Genomic DNA, 27669 nt, shown 5'->3' with positions numbered 1-27669 from the left:
GAAGTGAAACAGAAGTTAGATTACACGATTCCCAAAGGAAAGCAAATTTAGATCTTGTGATTAACCTTATGGTCCTGACACTATGTCACAGGAGCTTTTGTGACTTGGCTCCAGGTTATTAGAAGTAATGAGATTACATGATCTTTCTACTAATAACAAATCCACAATGAATGAGTGTATAATGGGGAGGCTGATAGACAGGAAGTTATAAGACATCTGAATAGGGACATAGGGTCCCCCAAATTTTTATCATAACTTGGGCCCTGAATTTCTCAGAAAAATATTTGATACACATACCAAGTATCCATGCATCAGTAAATAGATTAGGAAGGGAGAAATTATGAGATAGAATGTGAAATGGAAATGTAGGTTAAATCATGGCATAATAATGTACAGACAGGAAGAGAATAACGAGTCTTCACACAATCTTTCTTTCCAGGTGTCAAGAATGACTACATGAAAAATATATAACTTTTGGGAAAATGTTAGTATGTCCACATCATACTTCTTCCTACTTTCTTACAGTCATTTAATTCATATACATTTTATATACTCTGAGAATTCTTAAGGTAATTGCCTATACTCTTTCTCCGCCTTAAACAAACAAAAAGAAAAAAGAAAAAAATTCCCCTTAGCTAATGAAATCAAGGGAGATGGTTCCTTTGTTCCTGCTGATTTATTGATTGATTGATTGATTTAATTTTTTTTTGAGATGATTTAATTTATTTTTTGAGACAGCATCTTGCTTTGTCACCCAGGCTGGGGTCCAATGGCAGGATCATAGCTCTCTGAAACTTCTATCTCCTGAGCTCAAGTGACCCTCAGCCTTCTGAATAGCTAGGTCTACAGGCATGCACCAACACACCTGGCTATTTTTAACATTTTTTTGTAGAGACAGGGTCTTGCTATACGGCTTAGGCTCATCTCAAACACCTGGCCTTAAGTGATCCTCCCACCTCAGGCACACAGGTATTCTCACTGATTTACAAAAGATTGCTTTATATAGTATAATTACAAAACATGGTCTATTTTCATAGAAAGAATACAGGTTTGTGTACACATCAGTATTGCAACATTTAATTAATTTAAAGTGTAATCTCTTGGATGAGTAGCCCATAGATTGTAACACAAAATATAAGCCATTTTGACCAAAAAATATATATTGCTTAATAAGGACTCCTTCAAAATGTAATTATGATATAAAACTTTGGCCATGTTTAAGTTTCAGTTATAGTTACAAAATTTGGGGGTTTGCTTGACTAAATTTTAGCTGTTGAAGCAGTCATTCATGTATATCCTTCAGATCAACTTCCACTAGGGAAAGCAAGCCACCGAGAGGCCATGGCAATGCTTCAAACCACAATGACTCAAGGCAATTTTTTATTTTATTTGGCCAGTGCTCCAGGTCATTGTAATTTAATGAGTAGTAATCCTATTTAAAAATATGTTGCAGGCAGCAAGGTGCCTGCTGGGAGAAAGCGGCTATGCATGAACAGATCAATATGCATTGTGTGCTTTCAACCATTCAATAATCGATTCACCCTTGTTATGAGAAAATAAATGCCAAAATCCCCAAAGTTAATTTCTGAAGAAAGCATTTACCAGGCGATCAGATTATTAAAAGTTTCCGTGGGTTATCTTCTATCTGATTATTTGTTCCTGAAATCTCTGTGCTGCATCTTCACAATATCCCATTCAGAAACTGTAAAAGATCCTAACAGTAAATTCCAGCAGGAAGATTGGCTACATTTCCTTACTATCACCAAAGTGCTGCAGGCTTATTTGGACTAAAGCATTTTACAGATTCAACTCTTTTTTCACTCTCTAGTCTTACTTTTAAATATACCAGATGCATTTAATAAGCTATCAAATAAGGCTTTCAGGAGGCTTAACTGTAAGATGTCAGATCTTCTAGTTCATGTGTTATTCAGTAATTTTCAATTTCTCAAATTTGTGCATTAAAAGAAGATAACATATTCTTTAGACTAGTCAGAATTTTAGCAAGTCTTAGTTATATGTTATGGGCTTTCTACATTTCCCTGTTACCATAGAAATGGTTTTATGAGGACTGAATCTGTGCAGCATAATCGCAAACATTAAATTGGCATATAAAAGCATTCCAGCCTAGCATCTCTACTGTCTATGTTAATGGTTTTGCTGCTTTTATAGCAGTATCTTACCAGGCTGTAATTCATTCAGGGAGCCTTAAACACTATCTTTCATTGAACTGGATTTCAGAGGAGTGTCTTATGCATTGTGCACCGTTTTTCTGTTAGCTAGCTAAGCTCTCAGTGCATCATATTGCCACATCAATGAGTTTTGTGGATTAGAAATCAAACCAGAGAACTGTACACATCAGAGCACCAAATATAAATGCATGACTCTTACTCATTTGACTTCAATTAGTAAGATAATGTGAGTGGTAAACGAGATTCATTTTCTTGGATCCCAATCACATTGCCATTTAACAGAAATTGATTAAAAGTTCACCTCAGTGAGTAAATATACTTGCTCATCTAAGTTACTAAACTTAACTTTCTCCAATCTTCTCTCTTAGAAGTTTACTACATAAATTTAAATAGCATAGAACTTATAAATAAAGATGATTTCAGGGTTTCACCTGATTAATAACAAACCCACTCTGCTGTTAAAACAGTCCAAAACAACTCAAGCTAGTCATCTAGGCAGCTTTAGGAAAGTAATATTTTGGCACTTGTTCATCTGCTATAAAGTTCAATCGGGATTCCCAACCCTTCTATTTTAATGGCTCAAAACTTTGATTTTAACTCCCTCTAGATTAAGAAAGCAGATGTTCTATTCTGCTGTCTACCCAAACTGAAGTTAATTAAATTCTTTCTTGTAACTAAAACTAGCAAGAATCTAAAATTAACAGCTACTTTAATTCTTCTGTGTGTCATCTTTTATTGTAATCTGCTTGTAGAATAGGCATTGTTCAGCAAATTTTTACCTGATTGTGGAGAACTAGTTTCATTTGAGCTGATGTCAGTGTTGTTACTTTTACACTTACAAAGGTCAAGTCACTTTCGTAATCCTCAAAGGAGACACTAAATTCATCTCATCCTAACTAGGCAAAGAGAGTGCCCAGTGCCATTTGTCAAAATAATCAAGTGTTAACTGTTTTCCTCACACTTTGGATATAAAGCAAGGTCAAGAAAAATCAGACCTAGTCATTATTGTTGATTTTGCAGCCTAGCATCTACCCTGCTTCCTGTGATAATGATGATTCCACTCTGATTCTATTTTTCTATTTTAATATAGTAGAACTGAATCCATCTCCAGGTATGAAATACACAATTTATACTTAGCCAATCAGAATATTGCAACTGCTCAGTCACAGGATTGGTTCAAGAAGGTCACAAGATCCACATTAGACCAATTATGGCAAAAGGTCTAATATCTAAAATTCAGGTTCCCCTTCTCCCTAACATTGGTTTTGTGATGCTAATAATTTGGTAATCCTGGATAAATGAGGCCAACACAGTAGAATGCAGAGCTAAGATGAGAGAAAGTTGACTTCTGCTGACAGTTTTTCAGCCTATGAATCCAGTTGCGCTCTAGGACCTTTCAATAAGGTCAGCCAAATTGGCCCACATTTTCATTCCTGTGTAATAGACAAAACATTTGGCTTCACAATGATAAGACAAACATTTCTTGAAATTCACTCTGGTATAGATAGGAACATTACCCATCAGATACAAAATAGTACAACGTGGTACAAGAAACAGAATTAAAATACTGCTGTATTCACTTTTTTAAAAGAGGAAAAACATATTTATAGGAGAAAATTAACTGCTTTTCTTAGTTTCCAGTCAATTTCTATTTTTCCTCCAAATCTTAATACTTTTGGAAATATCAGTTATAAGTAACACACAATTCACCTGATAATGACAATACACTTATTTATCATTTATTGTGGGCCCACCATGTTATTTGTCTCGGAATAAAGAAAGAATGAAACATACCCCACTTCTCAAGGAGATTACATTTAAGTAGGAGATACAGCAAAGAATAGAATGGAAGATATTTGATTCATGGTATCTCTTTGTTTCAAAATAAATTTTAATAAAATAAAACAAAATAAAAACATGGTATTGGACAATTCTAAAATTAAGTAGTAAAGCAAATTCCTCATCTTTTGTTTCATCAACAAGCCCTGATCATCTAGTGAAGTCTGAGGAAAATTAAGTTTTGCCTTATTCAGGCCGCTATGACAGTGGTTGCTGTGAATTACTTAGATCATCCATCGATTTCTGTTTTAGCAATATTACATCCAGGGTCATGTTCATGACTCATGTTTTTATCAGGACCAAAAGTATAACCAACACAAATTAAGGTCATAACTCGAATTAATATCGAAATCTTCTTCCAAATGTATAACAAAATGCCAACCTTAGCATGAAGCTAGAAAGGGTACAACTCTTAATTCATTTGAAATATATCTCTCAGTACTAGCAGACTAGGAAATGGGTAATGTATCTCTTTAGAAATCTACCCAGATTACAAAATTATAAATTATACAGGCAAACTTCTCTTAATGCAAAATTCTCTTATTATCTTAATCTTCATACTCTTAAGAACATTTTACCTTCTCCCTCCAAAAATACTTACTTGTTTTAAATACGTGCACATCACATATCAGCCATTTGCACTAATGAAGATGATGGATAATTTAACACTTAAGATCTTTTAGACACAGATAGCTCAATTTCACTTTTCAAAGTAGACAAATTAATTCACCTCTTTTAGGGTCAGTCTCTTCATCTATAAAGGGAACATAATAATAACTGACCTGATTGGTTGGGGAAAAAATGAAATGAAATGAAATGAAATGAAATATGTAAAGCACTTAGAAAGGTACTCACATATAGCAGCCCAAATAAATGGTGGCAAAAAATTAAATATACCAATCCAGAACATTATCTTTGAAGAGAGACACCTAACCATTGAAAATCCTTAGCCTAAGCATTGAAAATCCTTTGTGTGATATGGACTATATATCATATTTGCTGCGGTAAAAATTACCAGAAAAATTTTTAGTGGTTTAAAACAACACAAATGTCTTATCTTACAGTTCTGCAGATCAGAAGTCCAAGAACGGTTTCACTGGGCCAAAATGAATATCTCAAGAGAGTTGCATTCGTTTTGGAGGCAGTAGGGAAAACATTTCTTTTTCAAGTCCTGTAAGCCATCTGCATTCCTTGACTTACGGTATCCATCTAGAAAACCAGAAACATAAGATCTTTAAGCACATCTTCTCTTTTCCTCTTATAATAGGGTCCTTGTGATTACATGGAGATCACTGGATATGCCAGGATAATCTCTTTAGTGGAAGGTTAACTGATTATCAACCTTAATTCCATCTGTACCTTTAATTTCCCTTTGCCATATAATATGACATATTTATAGGTTCCAAGTGTGAGGACCCAATAGTAACTCTTTGAGGAGTTATTATTTTGCCTACCAAACACCCACCCTTAAATTTTTTCTTTGAATTGCAAAATGGAAAGTACTAGATTTAAGACTTCATATTATGTATATTTCTCATTGGCCCAGAAAACACACCCACACCCGACTGCTATAGTAATTAAGTTCAAAAGAGCCAGATTATTTATTATTTATTATGTTTAACTTCATGGGTGATTCTAAAACACAAAATTATGCTATAGACTCTCAAGATTGCCAAAAATAATCCATTCCCTTGTGAAGCATAATTTGAGCCAATGTTCTAAAATGCCATGGATCACAGAAACATAGATTTGGAAAACACCTTCAATTTATTGTACTCAAAATGTATTGTATGGTTAAAATTTTGATTTTGACTAGATTTTTGTAAGCTTCATTTTTACTTATTAATTCTCCAATTTTCTGCATAATGCACACTTAAGATGTATTTGGAATATAAAACTTAAACATCAGACTTGCTAGTAATAATAGTGTGCATGTATATGTGGGTTATGTGGGTATATGGGATTGGGGGTATGTTCCTCAGTGAGCAGGTATATGTAAACCTACTCCCAAAGGCAATGGAAACTGAGAGGCCAAAGAGGCTGACAAACCCAGTTTCTCAGAAAGAAACACTTAACAAGGATTTACAAAGAGAAGTGACAGGCCTGTCTAGAAACAGTGGATTCCCATACCCACTCTCCAGAAAGTATCCTTTATAGAGCAAAGTTTTACAGTAAAGATACGTGCAACTGGTCATGCCTCAGACTTATCTGCAAAATTTGTAACCACTGGGAGGTTAGAGAAGCATCTTTATAAGGAGTTATCTATACTATAAGCATTGTTTCTTTGTATCAATGCTACAGGGACACCTTGGTATGCAGAAGTCAAATGCTGGTCATCATGGCGGTTTTGCTTCAAGATGGTGTCACCTTTACCAGGCAATAGGCTGTTTTCCTACAAGAGGTAAAGATGGGAGAAGCAGCATTCTCAAAGACCGTATGTGACTCTATGATTCTTGGTATTTTAGAAGCTTGATTTAAATTAGAGTTTTAAATGATTTGAATACTTTTTGTAATCTTGGTAAACTAAAGTATGACTTTTTTTTTTTCTGAATCTTAGTGAATGATGAGAGGTTTTGGTATTCTGCAATAAATTTAATCTAAGAGTCCAGAATTGAGGCATTTTCTGTGTCAATAAGCAATTTTAATAAAATCCCGTTTATGGTTTATAGAATGGCTACCTCTGTCTTACTCAAGTTATTTAGACATGGGACATAGTTACAACCTTCACACTAAACAGCACTAGGATTGCCAGATACACTATGGCACTTTAGTTGAATTTGAATTTTAGATAAATGAATTTTTAATATAATCATATCAAAAATATTTTACAAAATATACTAAAAAGTAGTCATTTATTGGAGGTTCATTAAAAAAATCAAATTTAATTGGACCTCCTGTATTTTTATTTGCTAAATCTGACAGTCCTGGAGAATAAAGCTCATTCCAGACAATCCTGATTTCTTCTTCCCAAGGACCCTTCCACAGAGGTAGCTACAGTACCAAAGCTCTCAAGTTTACCTAATCCTCATTTTTAATTCTTAGAGAAAACAAGTTTAGCATAGATGTGGTGCAAAAGCCAGGGAATTCCATCTTCTGGGATACAGATACACCTTTAGGAAGCCAATCACATTCTGCATGAGAAGAGTGCTATAAATATATTCTGCCTGAAAGTCAAGAAGCAATGGAAGAGCCAAGTGTCAGATATGTTGGAATTTGGAGAACAGATCAATTAAGCACCTCTCTCCTGCTGTGTTGAGGATGTGCATATGTATGTGTTTGTATGCATATGTAGTTTAACAACAATTTGCCTAGAATAGTGGTTCTTGTCATTAATGTTGAGGATATGTATTCACTTCCAAGACTGGTAAAACTCTATAAAAATGCATGTGGACACAATTCTGCTATTCTGCATAATTTTCAAAGAATTCAGGGGCCTGCTAAAGCTCATGAAATTTTGGTCATAATTCTTTGCCATGTGTGTGAAAATACATTCTCAGAATATTAAATTTTGAAAAGGAATATTAAATTTTGAAATTTTACTGATAAAACTTTCCCTTTATATTTTAATGTCTCAGTTAAGGAATATTGATTACAAAAAGTATAACAATGCTGCCCAAAATCTCTTCTAATTGCTTTGAATTTTTGTCTCACATTGGTTCTATAACTTATATAGTTTAATTTGTATATGGTATACTAAATTTTCTTTTCCACGTTCAAGCCAATTGCATAAACATCATTTATTTAGTAATCTTTCTTTCCTCCCTTATTGCACATCAAGTACATCAAGTTTCAATTTAAGCATCAGTCTGCTTCTGAGTTCTTCTTTTATCAAGTATTCTTCATATTATTGTATTTTCTTACTGAACTATGAATGGACCATTATTTCTTCATATGAATTGTTAAATCAGTTTATAAATTTCCACAGGAAAAATTACTTTTGGAATTATAATTGGAACTGCATTGAATGTACAGAGAGATTTGAAGTTTTCATCATTTTAAAATTCATATTCTCATCAATAAACATAGTGTCAGGCCTCTGAGCCCAAGCTAAGCCATCATATTCCCTGTGACCCGGACATATACATCCAGATGGCCTGAAGTAACCAAAGAATCACAAAAGAAGTGAAAATGGCCTATTCCTGCCTTAACTGATGACATTACCTTGTGCAATTCCTTCTCCTGGCTCATCCTGGCTCAAAAGCTCCCCTACTGATCACCCTGTGACCTCCGCCCCTGCCTACCAGAAAATAACCCCTTTTGACTATAATTTCCTTTACCTATCCAAATCCTATAAGACGGCCCCACCCATATCTCCCATCGCTGACTCTCTTTTCAGACTCAGCCTACCTGCACCCAGGTGAAATAAACAGCCTTGTTGCTCACACAAAGCCTGTTTGGTGGTCTCTTTACACAGACGCGAGTGAAATTTGGTGCCGTGACTCGGATCCGGGGACCTCCCTTGGGATATCAATCCCCTGTCCTCCTGCTCTTTGCTCCGTGTAAAAGGTCCACCTACCACCTTGGGTCCTCAGACCAACCAGCCCAAGAAACATCTTAACAATTTTAAATTGGGTAAGCGGACTCTTTTTACTCTCTTCTCCAGCCTCTCGCACTATCCCTCAACCTCTTTCTTCTTTTAATCTTGGCGCCATCTTTCAATCTCTCCCTTCTCTTAATCCTCAGTTCCTTTCCTTTTCCGGTAGAGACAGGAGAGGCAATTTATCCTTGAACCCAAAACTCCGGCGCTGGTCACGGACTTGGGAAGACAGTCTTCTCTTGGTGTTTAATCATGCAGGGACGCCTGCTTGATTATTCACCCACATTTCAGAGGTGTCTGACCACGTGGGGACACCTGCCTTGGTCCTTCACCCTTACCAGCAAGCACCGCTTTTCTGGGGTCAAGCACCCTTCCAGCCCTTCTCTCCGTGTCCCCACCCCTTCTCCACTTTCCTGGGGGGCAAGCACCCCCCACCCCTTCTCTCCATGTCTTTACCCTCTCTTTTCTCTGGATTTGCCTCCTTCACTATAAGCAACCTTTAACCCTCCATTCCTCTTTCTTCTCCCTTAGCCTGTGTTCTCAAGAACTTAAAACCTCTTCACCTCTCGCCTGAGCAAAAATCTAAGCATCTTATTTTCTTCTGCAACACCGTTTGACCCCAATACAAACTCTACAGTGGTTCCAAATAGCCAGAAAATGGCACTCTCGATTTTTCCATCCTACAACATCTAGATAATTCTTGTCGTAAAATAGGCAAACAGTCTGAGGTGCCTGACCTCCAGGCATTCTTTTACACATCAGTCCCTCCCTAGTCTCTGTTTCCAATACAGCTCATCCTTAATCTTCCTTCTTTCCCTCCCACCTGTCCCCTCAGTCCCAACCCCAAGCATCGCTAAGTCTTTCCAATCTTCCTTTATTACGGACCCATCTGACCTCTCCCCTCCTCCCCAGGCTGCTCCTCGCCAGGTCGAGTCAGGTCTCAATTCTTCCTCAGACTCCGCTCCCGAACCCTATAATCCTTTTATCACCTCTCCTCACACCCGGTCCGGCTTATAGTTTTGTTCCGTGACTAGCCCTCCCCAAACTGCCCAGCAACTTCCTCTTGAAAAGGTGCTGGAGTCAAAGGCATAGTCAAGGTTAATGCGCCTTTTCCTTATCCGACCTCTCCCAAATCAGCATTTAGGCTCTTTTTCATCAAATATGGAAAACCCAGCCCACTTCATAGCACGTTTAAGCAGCAACCCTTAGACTCTTTACAGTCCTAGACCCTGAAGGGTCAGAAGACCATCTCATTCTAAATATGCATTTTTTCACCCAGTCAGCTCCTGACATTAAATAAAACTCCAAAAATTAAATTCCAGCCCTCAAACAACAGGACTTAATTAACCTTGCCTTAAAGGTGTACAATAATAGAGTAGAGGCAGCCAAGTAGCAACATATTTCTGAGTTGCAATTCCTTGCCTCCACTCTGAGAGAAACCCCAGCCACATCTCCAGCACCCAAGAACTTTCAAATGCCCAAACCACAATGGCCAGGTGTTCCTCCAGGACCTCCTCCCCCAGGAACTTGCTTCCAGTGCCGGAAATCTGGCCACTGGGCCAAGGAATGCCCGCAGCCCAGAATTCCTCCTAAGCCATGTCCCATCTGTGCAGGACCCCACCGGAAACTGGACTGTCCAACTCGCCTGGCAGCCACTCCCAGAGCCCTGGAACTCTGGCCCAAGACTCTCTGACTGACTCCTTCCCAGATCTTCTCATCTTAGTGGCTGAAGACTGACGCTGCCCCATCGCCTCAGAAGCCTCCTGGACCATCATAGATGCTTTGGGTAACTCTTATAGTGGAGGGTAAGTCTGTCCCCTTCTTAATCAATATGGAGCCTACCCACTCCACATTACCTTCTTTTCAAAGGCCTGTTTCCCTTGCCTCCATAACTGTTGTGGGTATTGACAGCCAGGCTTCTAAACCTCTTAAAACTCCCCAACTCTGGTGCCAACTTGGACAACATTCTTTAATGCAGTCCTTTTTAGTTATCCCCACCTGCTCAGCTCCCTTATTAGGTCGAGACATTTTAACTAAATTATCTGCTTCCCTGACTATTCCTGCGCTACAGCCACACCTCATTGCTGCCTTTTCCCCCAGTTCAAAGCCTCCTTCACACCCTCCCCTTTTATCTCTCCACCTTAACCCACAAGTATGGGATACCTCTACTCCCTCCTTGGCAACCGATTATGCACACCTTACCATCTCATTAAAACCTAATCACCGTTACCCAGCTCATTGCCGATATCCCATCCCACAGCACGCTTTAAAAGGATTAAAGCCTGTCACCACTTGCCTGTTACAGCATGGCCTTTTAAAACCTATAAACTCTCCTTACAATTCCGCCATTTTACCTGTCCAAAAAACCGGACAAGTCTTACAGGCTAGTTCAGGATCTGTGCCTTATCAACCAAATTGTTTTGCCTGTCCACCCCGTGGTGCCAACCCCGTATACTCTCCTATCCTCAATACCTCCCTCCACAACCCATTATCCTGTTCCGGATCTCAAACATGCTTTCTTTACTATTCCTTTTCACCCTTCATCCCAGCCTCTCTTCGCTTTCACTTGGACTGACCCTGACACCCATCAGGCTCAGCAAATTACCTGGGCTGTACTGCGGCAAGGCTTCACGGAGAGCCTCCATTACTTCAGTCAAGCCCAAATTTCTTCCTCATCTGTTACCTATCTCGGCATAATTCTCATAAAAACACATGTGCTCTCCCTGCTGATCGTGTCTGACTAATCTCCCAAACCCCAATCCCTTCTACGGAATAACAGCTCCTTTCCTTCCTAGGCATAGTTGGTGTGGTCAGAATTCTTACACAAGAGCCGAGACCACACCCTGTAGCCTTTCTGTCCAAACAACTTGACCTTACTGTTTTAGCCTAGCCCTCATGTCTGCGTGCAGTGGCTGCTGCTGCTTCAATACTTTTAGAGGCCCTAAAAATCACAAACTATGCTCAACTCACTCTCTACAGTTTTCGTAACTTCCAAAATCTATTTTCTTCCTCACACCTGATGCGTATACTTTCTGCTCCCTGGCTCCTTCAGCTATACTCACTCTTTGTTGAGTCTCCCACAATTACCATTGTTCCTGGCCTGGACTTCAATCCGGCCTCCCACATTATTCCTGATACCACACCTGACCCCCATGACTGTATCTCTCTGATCCACCTGACATTCACTCCATTTCTCCATATTTCCTTCTTTCCTGTTCCTCACCCTGAACACACTTGGTTTACCGATGGCAGCTCCACCAGGCCTAATTGCCACTCACCAGCAAAGGCAGGCTATGCTATAGTATGTCCCACACCTATCATTGAGGCTAGCACTCTGCCCCTCTCCACTACCTCTCAGCAAGCCGAACTCATTGCCTTAACTTGAGTCCTCACTCTTGCAAAAAGACTACACATCAATATTTATACTGACTCTAAATATGCCTTCCATATCCTGCACCACCATGCTGTTATATGGGCTGAAAGAAGTTTCCTCACTATGCAAGAGTCCTCAATCATTAATGCCTCTTTAACAAAAATGCTTCTCAAAGCTGCTTTACTTCCAAAGGAAGCTGCAGTCATTCACCGCAAAGGCCATCAAGAGATATCAAATCCCATAGCTCAGGACAATGCTTATGCTGATAAGGTAGCTAAAAAAGCAGCCATCAAAAGGCATCAGATCCCATCTCTCAGGACAATGCTTATGCTGATTAGGTAGCTAAAAAAGCAGCTAGCGTTTCAACTTCTATCCCTCATGATAGTTTTGCTCCTTCTCATTTGGTCACCCCTACCTACTCCCCCACTGAAACTTACACCTGTCAATCTCTTCCCATACAAGGCAAATGGTTCTTAGACCAAGGAAAAAATCTCCTTCCCACCTCACAGGCCCATTCTATTCTGTTGTCATTTCATAACCTCTTCCACATAGGTTATAAGCTGCTAGCCTGCCTCTTAGAACCTCTCATTTCCTTTCCATCATGGAAATCTATCCTCAAGGAAATCACTTCTCAGTGTTCCATCTGCTATTCTACTACTCCTCAGGAATTTCTCAGGCCCCCTCCCTTCCCTGCACATCAAGCTCGGGGATTTGACCCCACCAGGACTGGCAAATTGACTTTACTCACATGCCTCGAGGAAGGAAACTAAAATACCTCTTGGTCTAGGTAGACACTCTCATTGGATGGGTAGAGGCCTTTCCCACAGGGTCTGAAAAGTTCACTACGGTCATTTCTTCCCTTCTGTAAGACATAATTCCTCTGTTTGGCCTTCCCACCTCTACACAGTCCGATAACAGACTGGCCTTTATTAGTCAAATCACCCAAGCAGTTTTTCAGGCTCTTGGTATTCAGTGAACTAATGGTCTTTTAAAAACATAACTCATCAAGCTCAGCCACCAGCTGAAAAAGGACTGGACAATACTTTTAACACTTTCCCTTCTCAGAATTCAGGCCTGTCCTCGGAACGATACAGGGTACAGCCCATTTGAGCTCCTGTATGGACGCTCCTTTGTATTAGGCCCCAGTCTCATTCCAGACACCAGAACAACTTGGACTGTGTCCCAAAAAACTTGTCATCCCTGCTATCTTCTGTCTAGTCATACTCCTATTCACTGTTCTCAACTACTCATTAATGCCCTGTTCTTGTTTACACTGCCAGTTTACACTGTTTCTCCAAGCCATCACAGCTGATATCTCCTGGTGCTATCCTCAAACCACCACTCTTAACTCTTAAAGTAAATAAATAATCTTTGCTGGCAGGGCTATGCTGAACCTCCCTAGGCACTCTCTAATTAGATGTCCTGAGTCCTCCCAATTCTTAGTCCTTTAATACCTGTTTTTCTCCTTCTCTTATTCCATTTAGTTTTTCAATTAATACAAAACCGTATCCAGGCCATCACCAATAATTCTATATGACAAATGTTTCTTCTAACAACCCCACAATATCACCCCTTACCACAAAATCTTCCTTCAGCTTAATCTCTCCCACTCTAGCTTCCCACGCCACCCCTAATCCCTCTTGAAGCAGCCCTGAGAAACATCGCCCATTATCTCTCCATGCCACCCCCAAAATTTTAGTTGCCCCAACACTTCAACACTATTTTATGTTATTTTTCGTATTAATATAAGAAGACAGGAATGTCAGGCCTCTGAGCCCAAGCTAAGCCATCATATCCCCTGTGACCTGCACATATACATCCAGATGGCCTAAAGTAACTGAAGAATCACAAAAGAAGTGAAAATGGCCTGTTCCTGCCTTAACTGATGACATTATCTTGTGAAATTCCTTTTCCTGGCTCATCCTGGCTCAAACGCTCCCCTATTGATCACCCTGTGACCCCCACCCCTGCCTGCCAGTAAACAACCCCCTTTGACTGTAATTTTCCTTTACCTACCCAAATCCTATAAAATGGCCCACCTGTATCGCCCTTCACTGACTCTATTTTCAGATTCAGCCCGCCCGCACCCAGGTGAAATAAACAGCCTTGTTACTCACACAAAGCCTGTTGGGTGGTCTCTTCACACGGATACGAGTGAAACATAGTACATTTCTCCCTTTGTTCAAATTTTCTTTTATGCCTTTTTATAATTATTTCCATTTTTTTCAAATGCCTGTAGTATATCCAACAACTGTGTGGAGCTCTTTTTTTTTTTTTTTTTTTTTTTTTTGAGATGGAGTCTGGCTCTGTCGCCCAGGCTGAAGCGCAATGGTGTGATCTTGGCTCACTGCGAGTTCTGCCTCCCGGGTTCACGCTATTCTCCTGCCTCAGCCTCCCCAGTAGCTGGGACTACAGATACCTGTCACCATGCCTGGCTAATATTTTGTATTTTTTAGTAGAGATGGGGCTTCACCGTGTTAGCCAGGATGGTCTCAATCTCCTGACCTCGTGATCTGCCCGCCTTGGCCTCCCCAAAGTGCTGGGATTACAGGCGTGAGCTACTGTGCCTGGCCGAATATTGGATTCTTTTGTGATAAAAAGTAATAAAACATTTCAGCATGAGTTATCTTGTTTATTTGTTTGATTGTTTTTGGTACTCTCCTCCTAGAGTTAAAATTATGTTCTGCTCCAAATGACATTTATGTGCAACACTCTCAGTTCGTGTGGTAAGTAGATTAGTGCCCCGCCTTGCCTGCGTTATCCATGTAGTAACCAAAACCTATGAATATGTTTCCTTATATTATGACAGGTACTTTGAAGATGTAAGTTAAGGATCTTAAGAGGAAGGAGGTCATTCTGTATTACCCAGGTGGATCCAATGTAATCACAAAAGTTCTTTAAAGGGAAAGAGGGAGACAGCAAAGTCAGAGAGAGGAAGATGTGTGATAGAAGGTCATAGAAGGAAAAGGAGAGAGAAATTTGATGATATCGCCCTGTTGGTTTTGAAGATGAAGGAAGGGTCTAATAGCCAAGAAATTCAGGGAGCTTCTGGAAGCTAGAAAAGGCACGAAAGCAGAGTCTACCCCAGAGCCTCCAGCAGGAATGCAGCCCTGCCAACACCTTGATTTTAGAACTGAACTCCAGCACTGTAACTAATGCATTTGTGTTGTTTAAAGCTACCAAGTTTCTCACCATTGGTTATAGCAATAAATGGATATTAATACAGCCCACAATATCAGATGTATAAATATTACCAAATTTTTTCATGTTCTTTCCATCAAATTAACTGTGACTATAAATTTGTCTCTCAAAGAGAAGGGCATGAAATTCAACATGCATCATTATTCTCCCTCTGGTAACCCTTCCAACACAGGATGTTTCACAGGTGCCAGAGTCTTACAGTGTGTCAAGTCAATAGTTCTTAGTTCATGTTTATTTTGGCCAAAGTAACATTCATTTGGTCCATTCAGCTACAGTGGTTCTCATGCTTTGACGCTATGCTTGGAGCATAATGCTTTTTGGCAAACTGAGAAGCAGCCATTTTCTTTTCAGGTATTGCCACCTACCAGGATGGCAAGGAAGAAGGGCATTAGTGCCCCATGGTTGAAGAGCTCACACATTTCTACTCCTTTCCATATTCTAAGAATCTCTTTTTAATCTGAGAGAAAGCACACACTCTCCCAATTCATATTTCTCTCAAAGGCAGCCTCTTTCCTCTACTTTCAGAAAGCCCAGCATAATCTGATTAATGGGCTTCAGTTTTTAGAAAAGGAGATATCTGGGCAGGCAGTGTTGAATTTCTGCCTTCCCTGAGGCAGAAAATGCAGAATTTGCTACTTTCTCCGATGAAGGAAAGAACACAGAAAATAATCAGGGAAATATAAATTATGTCTTTTGTCTACCAACCCATATCGTAAAAGAGTTACTCAGTGTTACAGTTGTCAGCAGTCACTTTGTTATGCTTTTTTTTGTGAATGTAGAATAAAACAGAAATTTTAGAGTAAAAATACCTAAACACTGTTTGTCCTGAACAAGTCGCTTAACCTCTCTGATCTCCATTTATTCACCCATAAAATGTAGGTGATAGCATTTGTCCTATCTAACTCACAGAGTTAATGGGAGGATTTGTTAATAAAATAAGTAAAAATACTGCACAAAGTAGTGTTATTCTTTAATTATTGATATCAAGTATTGGCAGGAAGAAAAATTTAGCTTCATTATCAAACTTTAAAGTATATACAAACAGTATCGAAACCCAAATTGCCACTCTAAATTATCTGCAAGTTATGTTTAATCTTTTGATGTCTGTATAGCATGATGAAGTTTGGGTGGAACCATGGGAGGAGGTCAGAAAGGCTCCTGGGCAATCAGCTGGAACACTGGGTATTTATGCTTTACATCTGGAGAATCTTTCCTTCATTGGATAAACCATTTATTTCCCAAAATACGTCTCTGCCTCCCTTCATTCTCAGTATCCCATGTTCAGTGTATATATCTTAGAACACATATGTTCCATATGTGATAAAATAATATTTATTAAGTGCTCAATATGTATTCTTGACACAGTTCTAGATGCTGAGGATGCCACAGCATAAAAGATTAAAGGTTTTTATTCTCATAAAGCTTGTATTCCAGTGCAGGATAGGACAGGGTTGAGATTAGTCCTCTTTTTTTTTTTTTTTTTTTTTTTTTTTTTTGAGACAGAGTCTCTCTCTGTCACCAGGCTGGAGTGCAGTGGCACAATCTTGGCTCACAGCAACCTTTGCCTCCTGGGTTCAAGTGATTCTCCTGCCTCAGCCTCCCGAGTAGCTGGGACTACAGGCATGCACCACCACACCCAGCTATTTTTTGTGTTTTTAATAGAGACAGGGTTTCACCATGTTGGGCAGGATGGTCTCGATCTCCTGACCTCATGATCCACCTGTCTCTGCCTCCCAAAGTCCTGGGATTACAGGCGTGAGCCACCGTGCCTGGCCCGAGATTAGTACTCTTATAAGAGACCCCAGTAAGCTAGGTAGCCCTTCTACCACATAAGAACACAGTGAGAAGGCACTATGTATGCACCCAGGAGCAGGCCCTCACCAGACATCAAACCCACCAGCACCTTGATTGTGGATTTCCCAGCCTCCAGAACTGTGATACATAAATAAGTTGTTTACAAGCCATCCAGTTTATGACGTTTTGTTATAGCAGCCTGAATGGACTAAAACACATAATGATAAGTGAAGGTTTTGAAGAAAATAAAATAGAATGATATAAAAGAGTCCAGAGTTGAAGGTATGGCCTCATACAGGGAGTTAAAGTCTTTCTGAGGAAGTGACATTTGATCTGAAGGAATGTCAACAAGGAATAGTTGTGCAAATATATATGGAGTGGCATTGTAGGCAGAGGGGACAGCTAACTTTTATATTAGCTCAGTGTGATCAAGGAACAGGAAGAAGAAATCCAGTGTGGTTGGAACAGTGAGATGGAGAATAAAAGTATTAAGAAATAAAGTTAGTGATAGTGTCCAGGGCCTCATGCCAAAGCCTTATAGGAGAATATAAGAATATGATATTTTTGGTCGGGCATGGTGGCTCACGCCTGTAATCCCAACACTTTGGGAGGCTGAGGTGGGCGGATCATGAGGTCAGGAGATCGAGACCATCCTGGCTAACATGGTGAAACCCCATCTCTACTAAAAATACAAAAAGAAATCAGGTGTGGTGGCAGGAACCTGTAGTCCCAGCTACTTGGGAGGCTGAGGCAGGAGAATGGCATGAACTCGGGAGACAGAGCTTGCAGTGAGCCTAGATCGGACCACTGCAATCCAGCCTGGGTGGCAGAGGAAGACTCCGTCTCAAAAAAAAAAAAAAAAAAAAAAAAAGATATTTTTATCATACTCAAGCTCCCCTTCAAGAAAGGACTTATTTCCCATCTGTAAAAAGTGTGATCAACCAACAGCCTTCCCCTAGGCCATACCCTCTCCAGGATAGACTGTATGCATTGAAGGACAGGGGAGGCATGGCAATTACCTTTCAATAGTGTCAGCCTCCTGGAGGGGAACTCTGATGGGGAATATTCACTCTAGAGCTCCCTATGGAGGGTTTGACCAATATTCTATCAGCCCTGCATCACATTTAGATGTTTTCCTCTGCCAAATATGCTTCTCTTTCTCTACTCAGCTTGATAAACATCCTGTAGCTCAAGGAACCCACCTGTGACATCTAAATATAACAGAGTTTTTGGAGAGTTTTGAAGAGGGGAGTAATGTAATCTGACTCACATTTTAAAAAGATCATTCTGACTGATGTTCAAAGAATGGATGAGTGGGAGAAAATACAAAAGCCAGGAAATGGTAAAGTGGCTATTATAGTGGTCCAGGAGTGAGAAGATGGTGGCTTGAGTCAGGTGATGGTCAAGAGAAATACAGAGATCTGGATATATTTTTGGTATAACCAACAGTTCCTGCTGATGGATTGGATATGAGGAATGAGGCAGTAAAATTGAATCGAGAATGACTCCTATATATTTGACATCAGCAACATGGATAATGTGGTAATATTTATTAAGAAGGGAAAACAATAGTCTAATTTAAAAAATCTACTTCAAAATGTGTTTTCCTATTTGATCTACCATGGTTCTTTACGCCAGAGGGGAATTTCTCATAATTGCTTAATTAATTTATTCAAATACTAATAATTCAGGCTGGTCCTGGCTAGCTCATTAGTTAAGTGAGTCTACTCAACAACAAAGACATTTCCTAAACTTCATTGTTGGACATCATTGAAAGTAATACTAAATGGTGGGTGGGCAGCACTAGCCTACATTTAGTTATGGTTTTGTTTGCATATTTTAATTTTTCATTTTAGATTTTATTAGGTCATATAAGTACTTAATTTAAAAGTCTAATTAGAATGAAAAGGCTTATGGAAAAAAAAATAGTAATTTTCCTATTCACCTCTCCACATCTATTTGCTATAATACTAAAACCCACTCCTTAGAGGCAAATACTTTCATATCTTTAAGATATTTTTTAACCTACATTTTTGGGGAAAAGATTTTCATCCTCTCTATAAAGATTCAGAAATAGGCTACAGAAATAGGATCCACAAATATATATATATAAACACATAGATGTTTTCAATAGAGCAGTTTCTTTGAAATATAAAATTATATTACAAAATTTCTTGTTAAACATGGCAGATTTTACACATGTATTTATGTCTACTTCCTTCTGAACCCCTATGATGACAATAACAAGATAATAGAGTTTTAAATCATAAGGAAAATAAAATGAAACAACAGAGAGCAAGAGATATCCACAAATGTTAGGAGATGGAAAAGAAATGCCTGAGTTGTAATGTACTTAATTTGTGTGGAGACAACTAAAATGTCGACATATGCAGCGGGGCACACCAGTGAGATGAAGCGAGTTTGTGCTACAGAATTCTGAACAGCCTCAAGAAAACCTTTGTAAGTGGAGAATTTGGCGAGTAGTGTGCTGACAGCAGAAGTATTTATGAGGACTAGTTAGACAATCCCTCTTCTCAGGCCAAGACGTCCACTTCAGACAACCAAACTACTCCCTCTGGAAAGAGAGGGAGAGCCTTAGTCATTAAATAAATTGACCAGAGAGGCTGAGAACATGGGGATGGCAAGGAGGAACTACATGAGAATAAAGTTAAATCCTATGTACTGAACAACGAGTTTCCAATTTTCCCTCCCACCTGAGTTCTTATTATGCTAGCAGCCAGACACTCTAACAGTATAGTGAATTAATCTCTGGAGGAAATGACCAGAGAAAAGGTCAATAAGACATTTAGGGGGACCTGCAATGAATCTGGTTCTCTCTTATATCCGCATTTTATAAACAACACTTCACCTGATGCATACACCATAAAGTTTCCAATCAGTTTTTTAATCTTCACTTTTAAATTGGAATGATTTCCAAGAACCAAAAGAGATTTGAGAAAACCCTCTAACATGAAAAGAGACAACAGATAAAAGAAACTTGACAGAAACAGAGACAATGTAATGCAGTAAAAAAAATTATTTCAAAGATAAAAGAAGCTATTTCATTCAAAAAAAAAAAAACAAGAAAAGGTTGAAATTTATTTAAAATGGGGTCCTAAGAACAGAAAGAGCACATAAAAATGTTAAAACAGTATAACTGAAATACAAATTTCAATAGAAACTTTGAAAGATATGAGTCAATCTTATATTAAAGAAGATTAAAAAAAGAAAAAATAAAGATCAAGAATAGAGACTTGGAAAACTCTCCAGGGAAAAAGGATAAGAAAATTAAAGGCTAATACAAGAAACCAAACATCTACCTAATAAGTGTTCCTGGTAAAATGGAAAAATAATCGAAGCAAAAATTATGTAAGAAATAATATTTCCCACAATTGAAGGTTAGTTACCATGATGAAAAACCTATTTAAGCACCAAGCACAGTCAATTGAAAAAGACCTACCCTAAGGCACATAAAACATAAAATTTCAACACACTTTGTATAAAGAGCTTCTATAGATAAAAATAAATGATTATACATAAAGGGCCATGATACAATATGACATAGCAATTCTCAATAGTAACAGTGAGAAATGTCCTAAAAAGTCTAAGGAAAAATATTTTGAACTATAATTTTATAACCAACCAATCAAACAAGTATGAGAGTAAAGACACCGTCAAACCTGAAAACTTTTCGTGCCTTGCATGTTTTCTGGGTACCTACTAAAAAAGAGCTCCACTGAAATGAAGCGGAGAACCAAGAAAGAGGAAAGCATGAAATCCGGAAAACAGGAAATAGAACACAGAGAGAAATGAAGGGAATAAGGGAAGACCCCGGACAACAGTCATGCATCAGGCTTAGAGAACAACTAGTGTAGTTTGGAACAACTAGGTAGGATGCATGAGGAAGCACAGGTCTTCTGCATTGCACAGCTTGGTCACAATGGGCTAGGGGCTGCCACTCACATCATAGCCTGTATGAACACACACTCAGGAATCATGCACAAGATCCCTTTTACATACAGTTAGTCTGATGGGGATCAGACTGCCGTGCTCAGAAATAATGCACAAGATCCATTTTACATACAGTTAGTCTGGGAGGACTCCACATCAGATGTCTCCTGATTTAAAAAACAATGAAGTTGATATAATATCTAATACAGTTTACCATGTGGAAAAAAGTACTAAAAGGTGTTTCACAGTTCTATGGAAGAGTGTGAAATAAATTAGTGATAATTAAAGAGAAAAATAGCTTCCTTATTATGAAAAGTGAGGCAATTTTCAACTCTAAGAGAAACAAAATAAATGTAGAATAATGGAAAGGTGAGTAAACATTAATTTAATTAAATAGTATGATATAACAGTGGTGGGACAATATTAGAAGAAATAGAACATAAAGTTTAAATGAATGCACACATAGAAACCACTTAATTTAGAAATACGAGGTTAATATGGAACAAAACAGCCAAAAGAATTGAATGTAGTTCTTTAAGGAAGCAGGGCCTGGGTGTGGTACAGGAGAATATGCTTTTGTTTGAAGTTTTATTCTATAAACCCATTAATTTTAAAAATAAATAGATATTACTATTATTTTGATTAAAAAATACGTTTAAAAATATGAGAGTCATACACCAAATGCCAACTATTCCTGTTTTGATTGCACATTGTAAGAGTATTATTTTAATTTGTTAATATTGCTTTCATGATGTAATCTGTGACACAGTATGAATTTGATCTAGTAGAGATTCATAATGAGGAAACTGTTTTTCTCAAATCCTGAATGCATCTTTTATTTTGTCTTTGTAAATTTCTTTTAGGAAAAAAAAAATAGAAAATAAATAGGACTGATTACGGTCTATTAAGAACAGATGGATAATGTTTCCATCAGGAAGTGGATCAAATGGACCTAATTTTTCTCTCTCTTTTTATGTCCATCATCTGCCTTGGATACTAAAACAGGCAAATATGCATATTCATAGTATATAGATTGAAAAAACAAACATTACTCGACTACAGGTTCAAAATCAAAAAGAAAGAATTGTATTTTCCTTCCAGAGAAAATAGACAAATGACAAAGCAATCTTCACAGTTAATGAGATCCCAAGGTAGTCATGATAGTCTCAAAAGTGAAATAGTTGAATAGCTGAATTTAAACTAAATGCTTTTCCTAGAACTTTCTAGTTGTTTATAACAAAGAGTGTGGCATACAGAATACTGGACAACAGGGGAATAATGCATTTTCACATTCTTGGGAGCATCAAGATTTATTATCAGGAGTTCAGCACTGATTAATGATCTCACAATGAATACCAAAAGGGAGCAAGGAGAGATTTGTCACTTTGACCATATTATAAAGTATAGTCACATTTGTTTTAGTTTCTTGCTGAGGGTCCAAGGAACCAAAGTCATTACTTTCTGAATGAAATATTGGAGGCCAGATATTAATAATACGGCATCCGGAGCTCCCCAGATCCCCTGGATTATCATCTATGCATACAATTTTGGTAGAGAATTGAGTGAATTGTTTAGGGCTTTGGAATACTTGAGAGTGATAGCATTGCCTAGGGCAAGACATTGGCCCCTTCAGGCCACAAGGTAATTGTGTAACTGGCAAAAATCCCTCAGCTCTAACCTGAATTCCTCTCCATCCCAGAATTATTTTGCTCTCTGATGTCAATGAGCCAAGGGGTAATTTTGTTATGAATATAAATTAATTTCTGTCTTCCATGTGACTCATTTTTGGTGCATTAAATCATGTACCTATATTTTACCAATTCATATTTTCTACCAGAATGCTTTGCTCTCTAATCCAAGGACATACACTTGAATCAGTTACAGCTAAAGACAGGTTACAGATACTGCTAACAGGTAAACTTAAGGGGTTGTCTTCATCCAGTAGCTGGTACTCATGTCAGTTTTCATTTTAAGTGTCTGATATATACAGCTTTGTTTGACAAGAACTTGAAATGAAGTGCAATTTTGGGTGGTTAAAGGATATACCTAATTGTGCTTCAATCCCACATACTCTCAACTGGACTTTTTAGTAAGTTTTCGAAAGTGCTCTTATTGATTGATTGATTGATTGATTTTTTGAGAAGGAGTCTCGCTCTGTCGCCCAGGCTGCAATGCAGTGGCGCAATCTCGGCTCACTGCAACCTCCACCTCCCAGGTTCAAGCAATTATCTGTCTCAGTCTCCCAAGTAGCTGGGACTACAGGCGCATGCCACCATGCCGAACTAATTTTCATACTTTTAGTGGAGACAGGGTTTCACCCTCTTGGCCAGGCTGGTCTTGAACTCCTGACCTCATGATCCACCCGCCTCGGCCTCCCAAAGTACTGTGATTACAGGCATGAGCCACCGCACCCAGCATGAAAGTGCTCATTTGTTTATGGTCTCTGTCCTGTTTGACTTTATAGATGTTTGATGAACTACATTTTTGTTTCTTATTGTTTGTAGGTCTTTCTCACCTCTTACTATCCACTCTCACCTCTCTCACACACACTCACATAGACACACATGTGTGCACGCACATACACACAATTTCTGATGCTAGCATTAACCAGATTTCTAGGAACACTGTTTCAAAACGTTTATTTTCTTGCACTGCTCAAAGTAAATTTTCAAAGCCCTGTATAAACTTATTTAGTGGCTTTGCTTCTGTAAGTACAACAGAAAGTCATATGAATAAATTTCTACTTTTTGTCCTGACTCTTAAACCAAATTGCTTTCAACAACATAACTCTAGAGAAATAAACTTTTCAGCCACACATAATCACAAAGAAAAAAGACTTCAAAGTTTTTAACCACTTGTGGTACAATGTATTTATATACCATGTCTTTAGGAAATAATCAACAAAGAAATGAAATGATCACCCATTGACCAGAAGGAGCAGAATTATCTATAGGGCATCAGGGCATTAAATTAAATATTTGTTGTTACAAATACCGGGACTAAGGTAATATCTAAAATTTTAGTAGTCCTATTAAATGCCCCACCAGTAACAAAGTTACTGCTCTTTGACTGTAATGAAATCTTTGAGTATGTGACAGATTTGTGGCAGAAATCGACATTCAACTTGAGTTCTCAAGACCCTGTTGTTCCCATATTCATTTAGTCCTAGAGAACTGCTAGTCCTGAGTCAAATCTGCTTCTGCCAGCTTTAGTGCCCAGCTATAACCAGAAGAGGTGCATTGAACCATCTTCACTCCAGACCTTCTGAATACATTTAACAATGGGATGTGACATAGTGTTCACATCTATCTCTACCTTATTTTTTTTGATACTTTCTTTATACATACAAAAGTACACTGTTCTCTCTTTTATGTAGATTATGGCTACAGAGTAGGAAACACATACACACACACACACAGACACACACACGCATATTTTATCCATTTTATCATTTTGTTAACCTTTGACAACAAAGAATAGTATGTGGACATATGTAATCAAGCCTACCCATCTGCCAGGACAAACTTCTGATTGTGCAGAGCACATCCCCTTGGCTGTGGATTTGTTAGGAAGCAGGTAAGATGGTAAATAAGTGCTTCACCCATTCTCTCTTGTGTATCACTAATTAGGTGATGAAAGAGAGGCTCCACAAGAGAGTCATGGCTACAGAGTGGAATAGATGACAGCCCATATGGTGGGACGTGAAGGGCACCATAAATTTGTGAGTTACTGAAAGGTAATTCATGGAATATCAAGGCAAGAGAGGGCCTTAAATTTAATCTGGTCCAACCCAGCATCTGATAGTTCAATTCCTACTAGAATTCCCTGTCAGTGGTTGTTTACCATTTTCTTAAAAATCTTCCATAAATTTTCAGGGGCTGAAATTGAGATAAAGTGGGCTTAGGATTAATGAGAGGTATGAAAGTCGAGACAATAAATTCAGGAATAACTGTGGGAAAAAAAAGGAAGAAAGGTAATTTAAGGTAGAATGATGAGGGAATTCACCCGCATCTGAGGGAGTTCTTACTCTCTAAAGATTCTAGTTGTTAGTTCAACCTTCAATGTAAAATAAATTTGATATTTTGTTACTTCATTCTAAACACATTACTGAATACCTAGTATTTGCTAGAATTTAAAGATACATAAAAAATCAATACCTACTCTTTCCCCATAAAGAAGCTTAGACTGGCTAAGAGTGACAAATGCTGCTCTGTGAGGAACAGTGCTAGGGCAAAGTACTATTGTAAGAGGAAAGGAATTCCCTGCTGAGATGATTACACAAAGGAGGTGAATATTTGCGTGGGAATATTTGAGGACGACTTTGTTAGGGAACAAAGCAAATGAAGCAGGTAAGTGGGAGACTGATGGAATCTCAAGTAGTGCAATCAGAGGCATGAAATCTATGACATGATTAGTGTAGTTGGAAGTGAGATATGGCTCTACTGTCAGATGTATGTGGAAAAGGTGGGAAAGGATTCTGGGAAGATAGTAGAAACTTCATTCAGAAGAATATAGCATGTTAGGGAAACTAAACTGGACCAAGCAAAGAATCTACTTTCTACTGTGGGGATCTGGTGGTTCCAAGTTAAAATAAAAAGCAAAAGACAGGCCAGGCACGGTGGGTGACTCAAGCCTGTAATCCCAGCACTTTGGGAGGTCGAGGAGGGTGGATCACAAGGTCAGGAGATTGAGACCATCCTGGCTAAAATGGTGAAACCCCGACTCTACTAAAAAATACAAAAAATTAGCCGGAGGTGGTGTGGGCGCCTGCAGTCCGAGCTACTCAGGAGGCTGAGGCAGGAGAATGGCCTGAATCCGGGAGGTGGAGCTTGCAGTGAGCTGAGATCCTGCCACTGCACTCCAGCCTGGGCAACAGAGGGAGACTCCGTTTCAAAAAAAAAAGACAATTACTTGGACTAAAGCATTTACACTATATGGGGTCTTATGTTATCCAGAACAGTGATTGTTCAAATAGTTGAAAAAGCAGGAAATATACATATACACACATATATATAATTTTAAATATTTTATTTTATGTGAAAAATAAGGTACACCCATTATCTAATATTTTTGATGTAGAACAGGTCTTTTCTTAAAAAATATGTGAACTTGCTGGTTGTAATTCCTAATTTTCTTTCTTTAACTGTATATATATAAGTCTTCATAAACAGTTTTTACATACTGTCTTTTAAGTAGGGCAAGAATTTTTCAATATTACTGAAAAGCAAATATCTACGTTCTAATAATGTTCCCTTCAATTGTCAAATATAAACAACACTTAATTCGACAGCTCACACTTAATTTGACAGCAAACAGTATTTTTAGCAATTCACCTTTATCAAGCCTTTCCAGAGCATTCTAATTAGTTATCATGAAAACAACTCTCTTTTCACACTCATACTACATTAACTCACAGATTATCAATTAAATTACATAATTATAATAATAATTGACACAAATGCTTTGGGAATACACTGTGCTTAGCATACAAGCCAACTGGTAATAGAACTGCACAAACATACCAGGCAGTAGAGTAGGATAGTAGCCTGCTAGCTCTGCTTGTTCAGCAAGTCCTGGGCATGTTCTGTGAACAGAATGGATAGTGTTAGCTATTCTGAGTCAGTTAAGTGCACAAGGGAGAAAGGAGAATGTGACTTTAAAATCACTTTTTAGATGTCTCCTCTGTGTATATAATAGACATTTTACAGACTGGACCAGTTTTTTAAATCATGTATTTACATTATGTTTCTATCAGGAGAAATAGTAATTTCAAAGATTTCTGCCCCAGGGATTTTTTTCAGACATACTAGAAATGCTTCATTAGATTCCTAATATCCAAGAAATGACCCTTGGGTTTAGGTCAGAGGACTTGCTGTCCAAAGGAGTTCGATATCAAGGAAAACTGACCCTCAAATTTTATTTAAAAAAAAGCATTTATGTAGGATGCAAGGAAGTCAGTTAGACATCTAGTGAGACAGAGACACCAAGGTAATAGTCACTATTGCAGTACATAAAGGCTTTGCCTCACTCCTGCACTAAAATATATTTGAAGTTAAATTTATTCCCCAGAGGACAGTAGGCTGACAAGGAAGGGATAAGTGTTAGAACTTTAAGCTTTATAAGGGCCACAAAATTTGCATATTTTCTAAGTCTAGCCCCAACCACAGATTAACAACTCTTCACAATCTTGGAAGTGAAATCAGTAGATTTTTGTAGCCAATGTGGTTGCATTATCTCCACAAATATTCTCATTAGATAGGGGGTAAAGAAGCCAAACCAGGAAGAAGTGTTGTGATTTGTACATTGACACACATCAGCCTCAGAATAGTATGAAATTCGAAGACTCCTTGTTTCAGGTTCTTTAGGATCCACCATATAACTCTTCAAGCTTTATTACTTTCTGAGTTAGTACAGAAGGTGTCTCAACATAGTGCCATGAAGTGGCCTAGAATTCCTAATCTATTTCATGTGAAAACATAGTTCATTTAAAACTAATCTGGACAATTTCCTTAACATAAATATAAGAGAAGGCAAATCATATTTGTATATGTTATATAATGAAATAAATAATATATATGTAAAATGTATATTCTTCACTGTCCTCAAATGGCCTAAAGAACACAAGAAAACTTAAAACAGCTGTATAAAATGTGATTTTAGTAAAAATATAATTTAAATCATTTGAAGTCACCAGAGGATGATTTTTCACAAAGAGGTGTAGCTGACTTGTAAGAAAAAAATTCAACTTGTCTTTCTATTTACTACATCCATTTCAGTTATGGTTG

The 27669-nt window shown here is 38.3% G+C and overlaps 1 long non-coding RNA gene across 1 annotated transcript; it reads right to left on the bottom strand.

The window, feature by feature from the left end:
- Positions 1-700: 700 nt before the first annotated feature.
- Positions 701-27238, bottom strand: LOC141407143 (uncharacterized). The gene is made up of 2 exons (XR_012414578.1): positions 26407-27238; positions 701-5237 (listed from the first exon to the last, which is right to left on the bottom strand). It is a non-coding gene; the product is annotated as an uncharacterized lncRNA (long non-coding RNA).
- Between the last annotated feature and the right edge of the window lie 431 nt (positions 27239-27669).

Source organism: Macaca fascicularis, chromosome 6 (assembly GCF_037993035.2).
Source record: "Macaca fascicularis isolate 582-1 chromosome 6, T2T-MFA8v1.1".
NCBI classification, from domain to species: Eukaryota; Metazoa; Chordata; class Mammalia; order Primates; family Cercopithecidae; genus Macaca; species Macaca fascicularis.
This window is presented reverse-complemented; position numbering and strand designations above follow the sequence as displayed.